We start from the raw sequence: 13,469 nt of genomic DNA on the forward strand, positions 1-13,469 counted from the left end.
TCCTGAAAGAAAGGATATTGCGGAGACATGGCTTAGCCACAGCCTGGGGGATGTTTCCAGAATGAGATTTTCACTCTGCAGCGGAGTGTGCGCTGATATGAAACTTCCTGGCAGATTAAAACTGTGTGCCCGACCAAGACTCGAACTCGGGACCGTTGCCTTTTGCGGGCAAGTGCTCTACCAACTGAGCTACCGAAGCACGACTCACGCCCGGTACTCACAGCTTTACTTCTGCCAGTACTTCGTCTCCTACCTTCCAAACTTTACAGAAGCTCTCCTGCGAACCTTGCAGAACTAGCACTCCTGAAAGAAAGGATATTGCGGAGACATGGCTTAGCCACAGCCTGGGGGATGTTTCCAGAATGAGATTTTAACTCTGCAGCGGAGTGTGCGCTGATATGAAACTTCCTGGCAGATTAAAACTGTGTGCCCGACAGAGACTCGAACTCGGGACCTTTGCCTTTCGCGGGCAAGTGCTCTACCAACTGAGCTACCGAAGCACGACTCACGCCCGGTACTCACAGCTTTACTTCTGCCAGTACCTCGTCTCCTACCTTCCAAACTTTACAGAAGCTCTCCTGCGAAACTTGCAGAACTAGCACTCCTGAAAGAAAGGATATTGCGGAGACATGGCTTAGCCACAGCCTGGGGGATGTTTCCAGAATGAGATTTTCACTCTGCAGCGGAGTGTGCGCTGATATGAAACTTCCTGGCAGATTAAAACTGTGTGCCCGACCGAGACTCGAACTCGGGACCTTTGCCTTTCGCGGGCAAGTGCTCTACCAACTGAGCTACCGAAGCACGACTCACGCCCGGTACTCACAGCTTTACTTCTGCCAGTACCTCGTCTCCTACCTTCCAAACTTTACAGAAGCTCTCCTGCGAATCTCGCAGAACTAGCACTCCTGAAAGAAAGGATATTGCGGAGACATGGCTTAGCCACAGCCTGGGGGATGTTTCCAGAATGAGATTTTCACTCTGCAGCGGATTGTGCGCTGATATGAAACTTCCTGGCAGATTAAAATTGTGTGCCCGACCGAGACTCGAACTCGGGACCTTTGCCTTTCGCGGGCAAGTGCTCTACCAACTGAGCTACCGAAGCACGACTCACGCCCGGTACTCACAGCTTTACTTCTGCCAGTACCTCGTCTCCTACCTTCCAAACTTTACAGAAGCTCTCCTGCGAACCTTGCAGAACTAGCACTCCTGAAAGAAAGGATATTGCGGAGACATGGCTTAGCCACAGCCTGGGGCATGTTTCCAGAATGAGATTTTCACTCTGCAGCGGAGTGTGCGCTGATATGAAACTTCTTGGCAGATTAAAACTGTGTGCCCGACCGAGACTCGAACTCGGGACCTTTGCCTTTCGCGGGCAAGTGCTCTACCAACTGAGCTACCGAAGCACGACTCACGCCCGGTACTCACAGCTTTACTTCTGCCAGTACCTCGTCTCCTACCTTCCAAACTTTACAGAAGCACTCCTGCGAACCTTGCAGAACTAGCACTCCTGAAAGAAAGGATATTGCGGAGACATGGCTTAGCCACAGCCTGGGGGATGTTTCCAGAATGAGATTTTCACTCTGCAGCGGAGTGTGCGCTGATATGAAACTTCCTGGCAGATTAAAACTGTGTGCCCGACCGAGACTCGAACTCGGGACCTTTGCCTTTCGCGGGCAAGTGCTCTACCAACTGAGCTACCGAAGCACGACTCACGCCCGGTACTCACAGCTTTACTTCTGCCAGTACCTCGTCTCCTACCTTCCAAACTTTACAGAAGCTCTCCTGCGAACCTTGCAGAACTAGCACTCCTGAAAGAAAGGATATTGCGGAGACATGGCTTAGCCACAGCCTGGGGGATGTTTCCAGAATGAGATTTTCACTCTGCAGCGGAGTGTGCGCTGATATGAAACTTCCTGGCAGATTAAAACTGTGTGCCCGACCGAGACTCGAACTCGGGACCTTTGCCTGTCGCGGGCAAGTGCTCTACCAACTGAGCTACCGAAGCACGACTCACGCCCGGTACTCACAGCTTTACTTCTGCCAGTACCTCGTCTCCTACCTTCCAAACTTTACAGAAGCTCTCCTGCGAACCTTGCAGAACTAGCACTCCTGAAAGAAAGGATATTGCGGAGACATGGCTTAGCCACAGCCTGGGGGAAGTTTCCAGAATGAGATTTTCACTCTGCAGTGGAGTGTGCGCTGATATGAAACTTCCTGGCAGATTAAAACTGTGTGCCCGACCGAGACTCGAAATCGGGACCTTTGCCTTTCGCGGGCAAGTGCTCTACCAACTGAGCTACCGAAGCACGACTCACGCCCGGTACTCACAGCTTTACTTCTGCCAGTACCTCGTCTCCTACCTTCCAACTTTACAGAAGCTCTCCTGCGAACCTTGCAGAACTAGCACTCCTGAAAGAAAGGATATTGCGGAGACATGGCTTAGCCACAGCCTGGGGGATGTTTCCAGAATGAGATTTTCACTCTGCAGCGGAGTGTGCGCTGATATGAAACTTCCTGGCAGATTAAAACTGTGTGCCCGACCAAGACTCGAACTCGAGACCTTTGCCTTTCGCGGGCAAGTGCTCTACCAACTGAGCTACCGAAGCACGACTCACGCCCGGTACTCACAGCTTTACTTCTGCCAGTACCTCGTCTCCTACCTTCCAAACTTTACAGAAGCTCTCCTGCGAACCTTGCAGAACTAGCACTCCTGAAAGAAAGGATATTGCGGAGACATGGCTTAGCCACAGCCTGGGGGATGTTTCCAGAAAGAGATTTTCACTCTGCAGCGGAGTGTGCGCTGATATGAAACTTCCTGGCAGATTAAAACTGTGTGCCCGACCGAGACTCGAACTCGGGACCTTTGCCTTTCGCGGGCAAGTGCTGTACCAACTGAGCTACCGAAGCACGACTCACGCCCGGTACTCACAGCTTTACTTCTGCCAGTACCTCGTCTCCTACCTTTCAAACTTTACAGAAGTTCGATTCTCGGTCGGGCACACAGTTTTAATCTGCCAGGAAGTTTCATATCAGCGCACACTCCGCTGCAGAGTGAAAATCTTATTCTGGAAACATCCCCCAGGCTGTGGCTAAGCCATGTCTCCGCAATATCCTTTCTTTCAGGAGTGCTAGTTCTGCAAGGTTCGCAGGAGAGCTTCTGTAAAGTCTGGAAGGTAGGAGAAGAGGTACTGGCAGAAGTAAAGCTGTGAGTACCGGGCGTGAGTCGTGCTTCAGTAGCTCAGTTGGTAGAGCACTTGCCCGCGAATGGCAAAGGTCCCGAGTTCGAGTCTCGGTTGGGCACACGGTTTTAATCTGCCAGGAAGTTTCATATCCGCGCACACTCCGCTGCAGAGTGAATATCTCATTCTGGAAACATCCCCCAGGCTGTGGCTAAGCCATGTCTCCGCAATATCCTTTCTTTCAGGAGTGCTAGTTTTGCAAGGTTCGCAGGAGAGCTTCTGTAAAGTTTGGAAGGTAGGAGACGAGGTACTGGCAGAAGTAAAGCTGTGAGTACCGGGCGTGAGTCGTGCTTCGGTAGCTCAGTTGGTAGAGCACTTGCCCGCGAAACGCAAAGGTCCCGAGTTCGAGTCTCGGTCGGGCACACAGTTTTAATCTGCCAGGAAGTTTCATATCAGCGCACACTCCGCTGCAGAGTGAAAATCTCATTCTGGTAACATCCCCCAGGCTGTGGCTAAGCCATGTCTCCGCAATATCCTTTCTTTCAGGAGTGCTAGTTCTGCAAGTTTCGCAGGAGAGCTTCTGTAAAGTTTGGAAGGTAGGAGACGAGGTACTGGCAGAAGTAAAGCTGTGAGTACCGGGCGTGAGTCGTGCTTCGGTAGCTCAGTTGGTAGAGCACTTGCCCGCGAAATTCAAAGGTCCCGAGTTCGAGTCTCGGTCGGGCACACAGTTTTAATCTGCCAGGAAGTTTCATATCAGCGCACACTCCGCTGCAGAGTGAAAATCTCATTCTGGAAACATCCCCCAGGCTGTGGCTAAGCCATCTCTCCGCAATATCCTTTCTTTCAGGAGTGCTAGTTCTGCAAGGTTCGCAGGAGAGCTTCTGTAAAGTTTGGAAGGTAGGAGACGAGGTACTGGCAGAAGTAAAGCTGTGAGTACCGGGCGTTAGTCGTGCTTCGGTAGCTCAGTTGGTAGAGCACTTGCCCGCGAAAGGCAAAGGTCCCGAGTTCGAGTCTCGGTCGGGCACACAGTTTTAATCTGCCAGGAAGTTTTATATCAGCGCACACTCCGCTGCAGAGTGAAAATCTCATTCTGGAAACATCCCCCAGGCTGTGGCTAAGCCATGTCTCCGCAATATCCTTTCTTTCAGGAGTGCTAGTTCTGCAAGGTTCGCAGGAGAGCTTTTGTAAAGGATGGAAGGCAGGAGACGAGGTACTGGCAGAAGTAAAGCTGTGAGTACCGGGCGTGAGTCGTGCTTCGGTAGCTCAGTTGGTAGAGCACTTGCCCGCGAAAGGCAAAGGTCCCGAGTTCGAGTCTCGGTCGGGCACACAGTTTTAATCTGCCAGGAAGTTTCATATCAGCGCACACTCCGCTGCAGAGTGAAAATCTCATTCTGGAAACATCCCCCAGGCTGTGGCTAAACCATGTCTCCGTAATATCCTTTCTTTCAGGTGTGCTAGTTCTGCAAGGTTCGCAGGAGAGCTTCTGTAAAGTTTGGAAGGTAGGAGACGAGGTACTGGCAGAAGTAAAGCTGTGAGTAGCGGGCGTGAGTCGTGCTTCAGTAGCTCAGTTGGTAGAGCACTTGCCCGCGAAAGGCAAAGGTCCCGAGTTCGAGTCTCGGTCGGGCACACAGTTTTAATCTGCCAGGAAGTTTCATATCAGCGCACACTCCGCTGCAGAGTGAAAATCTCATTCTGGAAACATCCCCCAGGCTCTGGCTAAGCCATGTCTCCGCAATATCCTTTGTTTCAGGAGTGCTAGTTCTGCAAGGATCGCAGGAGAGCTTCTGTAAAGTTTGGAAGGTAGGAGGCGAGGTACTGGCAGAAGTAAAGCTGTGAGTACCGGGCGTGAGTCGTGCTTCGGTAGCTCAGTTGGTAGAGCACTTGCCCGCGAAAGGCAAAGGTCCCGAGTTCGAGTCTCGGTCGGGCACACAGTTTTAATCTGCCAGGAAGTTTCATATCAGCGCACACTCCGCTGCAGAGTGAAAATCTCATTCTGGAAACATCCCCCAGGCTGTGGCTAAGCCATGTCTCCGCAATATCCTTTCTTTCAGGAGTGTTAGTTCTGCAAGGTTCGCAGGAGAGCTTCTGTAAAGTTTGGAAGGTAGGAGACGAGGTACTGGCAGAAGTAAAGCTGTGAGTACCGGGCGTGAGTCGTGCTTCGGTAGCTCAGTTGGTAGAGCACTTGCCCGCGAAACGCAAAGGTGCCGAGTTCGAGTCTCGGTCGGGCACACAGTTTTAATCTGCCAGGAAGTTTCATATCAGCGCACACTCCGCTGCAGAGTGAAAATCTCATTCTGGAAACATCCCACAGGCTGTGGCTAAGCCATGTCTCCGCAATATCCTTTCTTTCAGGAGTGCTAGTTCTGCAAGGTTCGCAGGAGAGCTTCTGTAAAGTTTGGAAGGTAGGAGACTAGGTACTGGCAGAAGTAAAGCTGTGAGTACTGGGCGTGAGTCGTGCTTCGGTAGCTCAGTTGGTAGAGCACTTGCCCGCGAAAGGCAAAGGTCCCGAGTTCGAGTCCCGGTCGGGCACACAGTTTTAATCTGCCAGGAAGTTTCATATCAGCGCACACTCCGCTGCAGAGTGAAAATCTCATTCTGGAAACATCCCCCAGGCTGTGGCTAAGCCATGTCTCCGCAATATCCTTTCTTTCAGGAGTGCTAGTTCTGCAAGGTTCGCAGGAGAGCTTCTGTAAAGTTTGGAAGGTAGGAGACGAGGTAGTGGCAGAAGTAAAGCTGTGAGTACCGGGCGTGAGTCGTGCTTCGGTAGCTCAGTTGGTAGAGCACTTGCCCGCGAAAGGCAAAGGTCCCGAGTTCGAGTTTCGGTCGGGCACACAGTTTTAATCTGCCAGGAAGTTTCATATCCGCGCACACTCCGCTGCAGAGTGAAAATCTCATTCTGGAAACATCCCCCAGGCTGTGGCTAAGCCATGTCTCCGCAATATCCTTTCTTTCAGGAGTGCTAGTTCTGCAAGGTTCGCAGGAGAGCTTCTGTAATGTTTGGAAGGTAGGAGACGAGGTACTGGCAGAAGTAAAGCTGTGAGTACCGGGCGTGAGTCGTGCTTCGGTAGCTCAGTTGGTAGAGCACTTGCCCGCGAAAGGCAAAGGTCCCGATTTCGAGTCTCGGTCGGGCACACACTTTTAATCTGCCAGGAAGTTTCATATCAGCGCACACTCCGCTGCAGAGTGAAAATCTCATTCTGGAAACATCCCCCAGGCTGTGGCTAAGCCATGTCTCCGCAATATCCTTTCTTTCAGGAGTGCTAGTTCTGCAAGGTTCGCAGGAGAGCTTCTGTAAAGTTTGGAAGGTAGGAGACGAGGTACTGGCAGAAGTAAAGCTGTGAGTACCGGGCGTTAGTCGTGCTTCGGTAGCTCAGTTGGTAGAGCACTTGCCCGCGAAAGGCAAAGGTCCCGAGTTCGAGTCTCGGTCGGGCACACAGTTTTAATCTGCCAGGAAGTTTCATATCAGCGCACACTCCGCTGCAGAGTGAAAATCTCATTCTGGAAACATCCCCCAGGCTGTGACTAAGCCATGTCTCCGCAATATCCTTTGTTTCAGGAGTGCTAGTTCTGCAAGGTTCGCAGGAGAGCTTCTGTAAAGTTTGGAAGGTAGGAGACGAGGTACTGGCAGAAGTAAAGCTGTGAGTACTGGGCGTGAGTCGTGCTTCGGTAGCTCAGTTGGTAGAGCACTTGCCCGCGAAAGGCAAAGATCCCGAGTTCGAGTCTCGGTCGGGCACACAGTTTTAATCTGCCAGGAAGTTTCATATCAGCGCACACTCCGCTGCAGAGTGAAAATCTCATTCTGGAAACATCCCCCAGGCTGTAGCTAAGCCATGTCTCCGTAATATCCTTTCTTTCAGGAGTGCTAGTTCTGCAAGGTTCGCAGGAGAGCTTCTGTAAAGTTTGGAAGGTGGGAGACGAGGTACTGGCAGAAGTAAGGCTGTGAGTACTGGGCGTGAGTCGTGCATCGGTAGCTCAGTTGGTAGAGCACTTGCCCGCGAAAGGCAAAGGTCCCGAGTTCGAGTCTCGGTCGGGCACACAGTTTTAATCTGCCAGGAAGTTTCATATCAGCGCACACTCCGCTGCAGAGTGAAAATCTCATTCTGGAAACATCCCCCAGTCTGTGGCTAAGCCATGTCTCCGCAATATCCTTTCTTTCAGGAGTGCTAGTTCTGCAAGGTTCGCAGGAGAGCTTCTGTAAAGTTTGGAAGGTAGGAGACGAGGTACTGGCAGAAGTAAAGCTGTGAGTACCGGGCGTGAGTCGTGCTTCGGTAGCTCAGTTGGTAGAGCACTTGCCCGTGAAAGGCAAAGGTCCCGAGTTCGAGTCTCGGTCGGGCACACAGTTTTAATCTGCCAGGAAGTTTCATATCAGCGCACACTCCGCTGCAGAGTGGAAATCTCATTCTGGAAACATCCCCCAGGCTGTGGCTAAGCCTTGTCTCCGCAATATCCTTTCTTTCAGGAGTGCTAGTTCTGCAAGGTTCGCAGGAGAGCTTCTGTAAAGTTTGGAAGGTAGGAGACGAGGTACTGGCAGAAGGAAAGCTGTGAGTACCTGGCGTGAGTCGTGCTTCGGTAGCTCAGTTGGTAGAGCACTTGCCCGCGAAAGGCAAAGGTCCCGAGTTCGAGTCTCGGTCGGGCACACGGTTTTAATCTGCCAGGAAGTTTCATATCAGCGCACACTCCGCTGCAGAGTGAAAATCTCATTCTGGAAACATCCCCCAGGCTGTGGCTAAGCCATGTCTCCGCAATATCCTTTCTTTCAGGAGTGCTAGTTCTGCAAGGTTCGCAGGAGAGCTTCTGTAAAGTTTGGAAGGTAGGAGACGAGGTACTGGCAGAAGTAAAGCTGTGAGTACCGGGCGTGAGTCGTGCTTCGGTAGCTCAGTTGGTAGAGCACTTGCCCGCGAAAGGCAAAGGTCCCGAGTTCGAGTCTCGGTCGGGCACACAGTTTTAATCTGCCAGGAAGTTTCATATCAGCGCACACTCTGCTGCAGAGTGAAAATCTCATTCTGGAAACATCCCCCAGGCTGTGGCTAAGCCATGTCTCCGTAATATCCTTTCTTTCAGGAGTGCTAGTTCTGCAAGGTTCGCAGGAGAGCTTCTGTAAAGTTTGGAGGGTAGGAGACGAGGTACTGGCAGAAGTAAGGCTGTGAGTACCGGGCGTGAGTCGTGCTTCGGTAGCTCAGTTGGTAGAGCACTTGCCCGCGAAAGGCAAAGGTCCCGAGTTCGAGTCTCGGTCGGGCACACAGTTTTAATGTGCCAGGAAGTTTCATATCAGCGCACACTCCGCTGCAGAGTGAAAATCTCATTCTGTCTGTACATATAATTAGGTTTGTACAGCACCCTCAGAGCGAGTCCTACTCGCACCTGGCCAAGTTTCTTTATTTTTTTTCAATATTTTCTGTGAGAATACGTGGGATAAGTGAAAAAACAGTACTCTCTGTGTGGTATCAACGTTCGATACCAAACTTGTTAGGGGTTTCAGTTATCGACCGCGGTCTGTTCTAGTATCGCTGGACCCGCGAGTCGAGACTAGCGCCGCTCCGCGGCTTGGAACAAGTCTCTAGCGTGCACTCGGCCACTCTTGCTCGGGACGTCGAGTAGGAAAGCAGTACAGCCTTCAGCTTTAACGTCGTTAAAGTATGGCCTATATGATGTCTCTATACCTCTCTCTTGTAATTATATTTATCCTGACTAAGAAGACTCCTGTACCACCAGTTAAGTACATTTTTACCAACGATTTCTAACTATTTTAGTCGTTGCAGACCCAGACCATGCAGCCAGCTCCTTATCGACTTCACTGACAAACCTGCTGTATATGTAAAGAAAATATTTGTATGTTTCTATTTAGCATTGGCCACCAGTCGTTCAACATTGGCGACGATTCGTTCGTCGTCATCATAACATTCTATTAGAATGGTGACGTGCTGAAAAAATGTCAAGTTTTTCGATAAAATAATTCAGACAAAAACGTGCACTGAAAGTATACCTTTGAAGATATCGCCAAACGCCTATGTACGCTCGCAGTGAATACAATTTAGAATGTTGGCATCAAATTCACAAAGAAACGTATGTACCTTTCTCAAGCTATGTTTCCCACCAATCTGAAAAAAAAACGGTTCCAAGAAAAACGCGCTTGACGTTTTTGGCTACATTTTCTGTAGTTACAGGGTGACAATTATTGAACTATATGAAAAAAATTTAAGTTAGTTACAAACTGTGGCGTTCGAACACTTTATTCAACATGTAAACGTCACTACTGATATTCGTTTTTAGGTTGTGACATGTTCAGTATGCCTTCTAACATTCTGCATGGTGTCTGTCTGTTCTAAGTCGTGTCTCCCTACTACTTTCGCGCAACGATGCTCTGAGCGTGTTTTTTGGGGAATTGACTAGTTTGAACCTGGGACCTGTTGCTGGTAAGGAGACGTCAGACCACACATGACATGTAGAGTTCAGTGAGACTAGCGATGATATAACCAAATACTTAATGATTTCAGCGTCAGCTCCACTGCACTTCCTGTAAAAGACTCTTAATACTAACTAAATTTAGTGGAAGGGGTTCAAGGCTTTCCTATTTTTAGTTAGCTGGTAAAATAACATCAAAAAAGCAGTTAAGTATACCATTGGAAATTTTATTCTACTCATAAAACATTGTTTATAAATTTCACTGCTGATAAAAGGAAATATTTTAATACAGGATGATAAAAACCAATTGCGTTCAAAAATGTGAACGAATACTCCCTGAGTGGGTTTCCAAGTTCTACAACGGATCGAAGGATGACCTATGCCATATCACATCTACAATCTAGGTTTAAATTAAGTTTCACAAAAGAGAAAACTATCAAAATGGTCTACAGTGACCCTCAATTATGTTTAATTACTTATCTAACTTATCATAAATTACAGTAGCTTATGAGGCTTCTCAATAATTCTGTAACAGAAAAATCATCGCGTTTCAGATTTTAACTTATGTAGCAAATGTGAATACCATGAGCTTCAAGTGACTATCGACACTAGTATTACGTAAAAAGGGGATGTAACAGATGAGACTTCTGCAGTGCTGAGTGAAGCCTTTTGCGCTCAAAAATGCGGCATCGCATGCGTTCATTACTTTGTCGGTGTTCGTCAGGGGGCGGCGGCGGCCGGCGCAGCTCCACACAGCTCGCCGTCTCGGAAGCCACTCTCTCCTAACTTCTCCTTACTACAATTTACCGAAGTTGGTTTAAAAAAAACTATCTGGCTGTGTTTTCATCTGACCAATCAGGGTCTCAATGTTAACCTTAAACTCTGCCTACAAAAATTCTGTCTATCCAATGAGAAACGTTATACTTTTCGTGGTGGGGCAATGTTTTTAAAGTTTGCAACGTAACAGAGACGCAAAAAAGTCTCACGCTAAAACTTGCAGCTGGTGTGGCCATTTTAGTGTTATCGTAAGATCTATACTGTTCTTCTGGAGGGCTCTAGCTTTTAACATGGGCTGGGGGGTGGTCCTGGTGGTTAGCTGGCGACGTGGGTGTCCGTCCCTTATCGTAGGGCCTTCTAGCTTAACACGGTTCTGCTCTCGGCTTCTGTTCTCGTTTCTACCCTCGGAACTGCGTCTGTCTCACGGTGGTAAGGTATGACATGCATTTAGGCATTCTTGTGTTAGTCTGTGGTATTCCATTTGCTCACTCGTTACTCGTATTACTTTGGTTAATTTAATGTCACGATTTATTCGGAGCTATGTGACGTACTACTGGATTTGCCTATCATGTCAGGGTTTTCATGGAAGGTGTTGGATTTGCCTGACACCTTACAGCCTGCCATCATTGGCGATGATGTGGCGCAGATGAATAGCGAAATTCTGCATGACCCGTTGAACTGTCGGAACATCGATGCTGTCGATGAGCTCCTGAATGGATGTTTTCAGTTCGGCAGTGATTTTGGGGTTATTGCTGTACACCTTGTGTTTAACATAGCCCCACGAAAAGGAGTCGCATGTGTTCAGATCCAGAGAATATGGCGGCCAATTTTTGATATTTTTTATTGTGAAACGCCTATTTTTACGTAAGAACTATTTATCGTCAAAATACTATTCGTTTCCTGTCAACTCCAAATAAATGCAATTTCAAAATAAGCCCATACTTGTGCAACCTCCAGACCAAGCGCCACTCCACCTAAAACCTGCACTACATATGCCAGCATAATGTCACTGAACTGCCGCAGTATGGTGCCAATAGCTTTAGCTTCAGATTGTTAAGAAACTGTGTCTTGGTGTCCTTTGTGGTGTCGCGGATATGGCTGCCTGGCAGGTGCCAGGTGCAGAATGACTGCACAGGCAGTAGTTGGCTTATGAGGTCCAGTCGAGGGCGGGCAGCTTCTACAAGACATGGGGGAGCCTTTGAAGTTGACAGTGGGAGAGCGTATGGTTGTGAGTAGCAAAACCGACTCCACATGGAGAGAACCAATACCGCTATTTTTTGAAAGTGAGTCATCTTTCCGCATACTACATAAGAGGGCTACACATTATGTAAGGGGGCTAACGATTTGTTGCTGTTAGTGAGGAAAGGAGAAGATAGGCTGGCCGTATTTGAATTATTAGATACAGCAGCATAGGTAGATACTGTGTTAAGTGATTTTTTAATCTGAGTCAGCCATGCAGAGTAGCAGGATAAGTCATTGTTGTGTAAGGGAATGGCGTTTCTGATGGGGGATGTTCAGACTCCAGGGAGAATGGTAAGTAGCTATTTGATTCTTTCCTGGTGGGTTCTCTTTTTCTTAGTTGAGCATAGCATGGAGTGTTAGCCAGTTGCTGCTGGCCTGAACAGGAAAGCAGAATCTGATGCAGTGTATTTTAGTCACCACATTGTTTATGGTTTTTGAAGTGTGTGTTGGGTTGGTAGGTCACTGGTTTTATTTTTATGTTTAGTGTCTATAGTTACTGTGATAATAGTTTGAGTCAGGTGCTACGAGTGCTGCCACGGTGATGTAAGCAACAGACAACCCTGGTGTGAGGGGCTGGGGCCAAGGATTGGCTCAGTGGCCGAAGTTGTCCATACTGGTAGTCTGGGCCTCGACGTGTTGCTCAGCACGACGGGATATGTAGCAACAGCAGCTTCAGCTACCAGATTTAGCTACTGCGGCTAACAGTCGAGTCAGGATGCGCTGCCATGGATGACTTTTTTCGGCACAGCGTTCGGGGCCCTAGTTGTCGCCGTGGGCTGCAGGTGAAATAGATCAGAGTGAGTCGGTTGGCGCCCAGCAACCGAGGTGGAAGTTTCAGTCTGCCACGTGGTGTGTTGCAGAGAAAAGTAGAGTATTTTAAAGGCACATTTGCAGGATGGGCAGTGATATGTTGCAAAAACGCGTAAGTTGAGAATATAAATAAAGAACTACTTAAGTTATTAATTAGTATAAGCGGTTGTATTGATTGTGGGGTGCAACCGCTGAAACATTAGAATAATGACGCAGTTCAGTTGCCTCGCCGAGAAGACGGCACCTTTTTTGTTCTCGTAGCAATCCAGATCGGGCGCATATCTGCCATCGCTGCAGATAATTTTATGGTACACCACTTTTATTATTATTTCTCTTTCCTGTCTCAGACGTTATGTCTGGTTAAAAATGGAAAGTGACGCGGACCTTGATCAAGCGTGACTTCCTTTTAACTGAACGGTATATGTTACATTGCATTTAGGAACTTTCGGGTAATTGAACATGTATCAATAATTACAGATTTCTGTAGTTGTATATGTACGTTTGGATGTAGCTGTATTGCGTTGAAGTACTGGTGTATATTGTGTGGTACGACTCCTGTAGCTGATAGTATAATTGGTATGATGTCAACTTTATCCTGATGCCACATGTCTTTGACTTCCTCAGCCAGTTGGATGTATTTTTCAATTTTTTCTCCTGTTTTCTTCTGTATATTTGTTGTATTGGGTATGGATATTTCGATTAGTTGTGTTAATTTCTTCTTTTTATTGGTGAGTATGATGTCAGGTTTGTTATGTGGTGTTGTTTTATCTGTTACAATGGTTCTGTTCCAGTATAATTTGTATTCATCATTCTCCAGTACATTTTGTGGTGCATACTTGTATGTGGGAACGTGTGGTTTTATTAGTTTATGTTGAATGGCAAGTTGTTGATGTATTATTTTTGCTACATTGTCATGTCTTCTGGGGTATTCTGTACTTGCTAGTATTGTACATCCGCTTGTGATATGATCTACTGTTTCTATTTGTTGTTTGCAAAGTCTTCATTTATCTGTTGTGGTATTGGGATCTTTAATAATATGCTTGCTGTAATATCTAGTGT

The 13,469-nt window shown here is 48.0% G+C and overlaps 1 non-coding gene across 1 annotated transcript; it reads left to right on the top strand.

Annotated features, from left to right (window-relative positions):
• Positions 1-7,440: 7,440 nt before the first annotated feature.
• Trnas-uga lies at positions 7,441-7,515 on the top strand. The gene has a single exon. It is a non-coding gene; the product is annotated as a tRNA-Ser (tRNA).
• Positions 7,516-13,469: the final 5,954 nt, after the last annotated feature.

This window comes from Schistocerca piceifrons, chromosome 6 (genome assembly GCF_021461385.2).
Source record: "Schistocerca piceifrons isolate TAMUIC-IGC-003096 chromosome 6, iqSchPice1.1, whole genome shotgun sequence".
Taxonomy (NCBI): Eukaryota; Metazoa; Arthropoda; class Insecta; order Orthoptera; family Acrididae; genus Schistocerca; species Schistocerca piceifrons.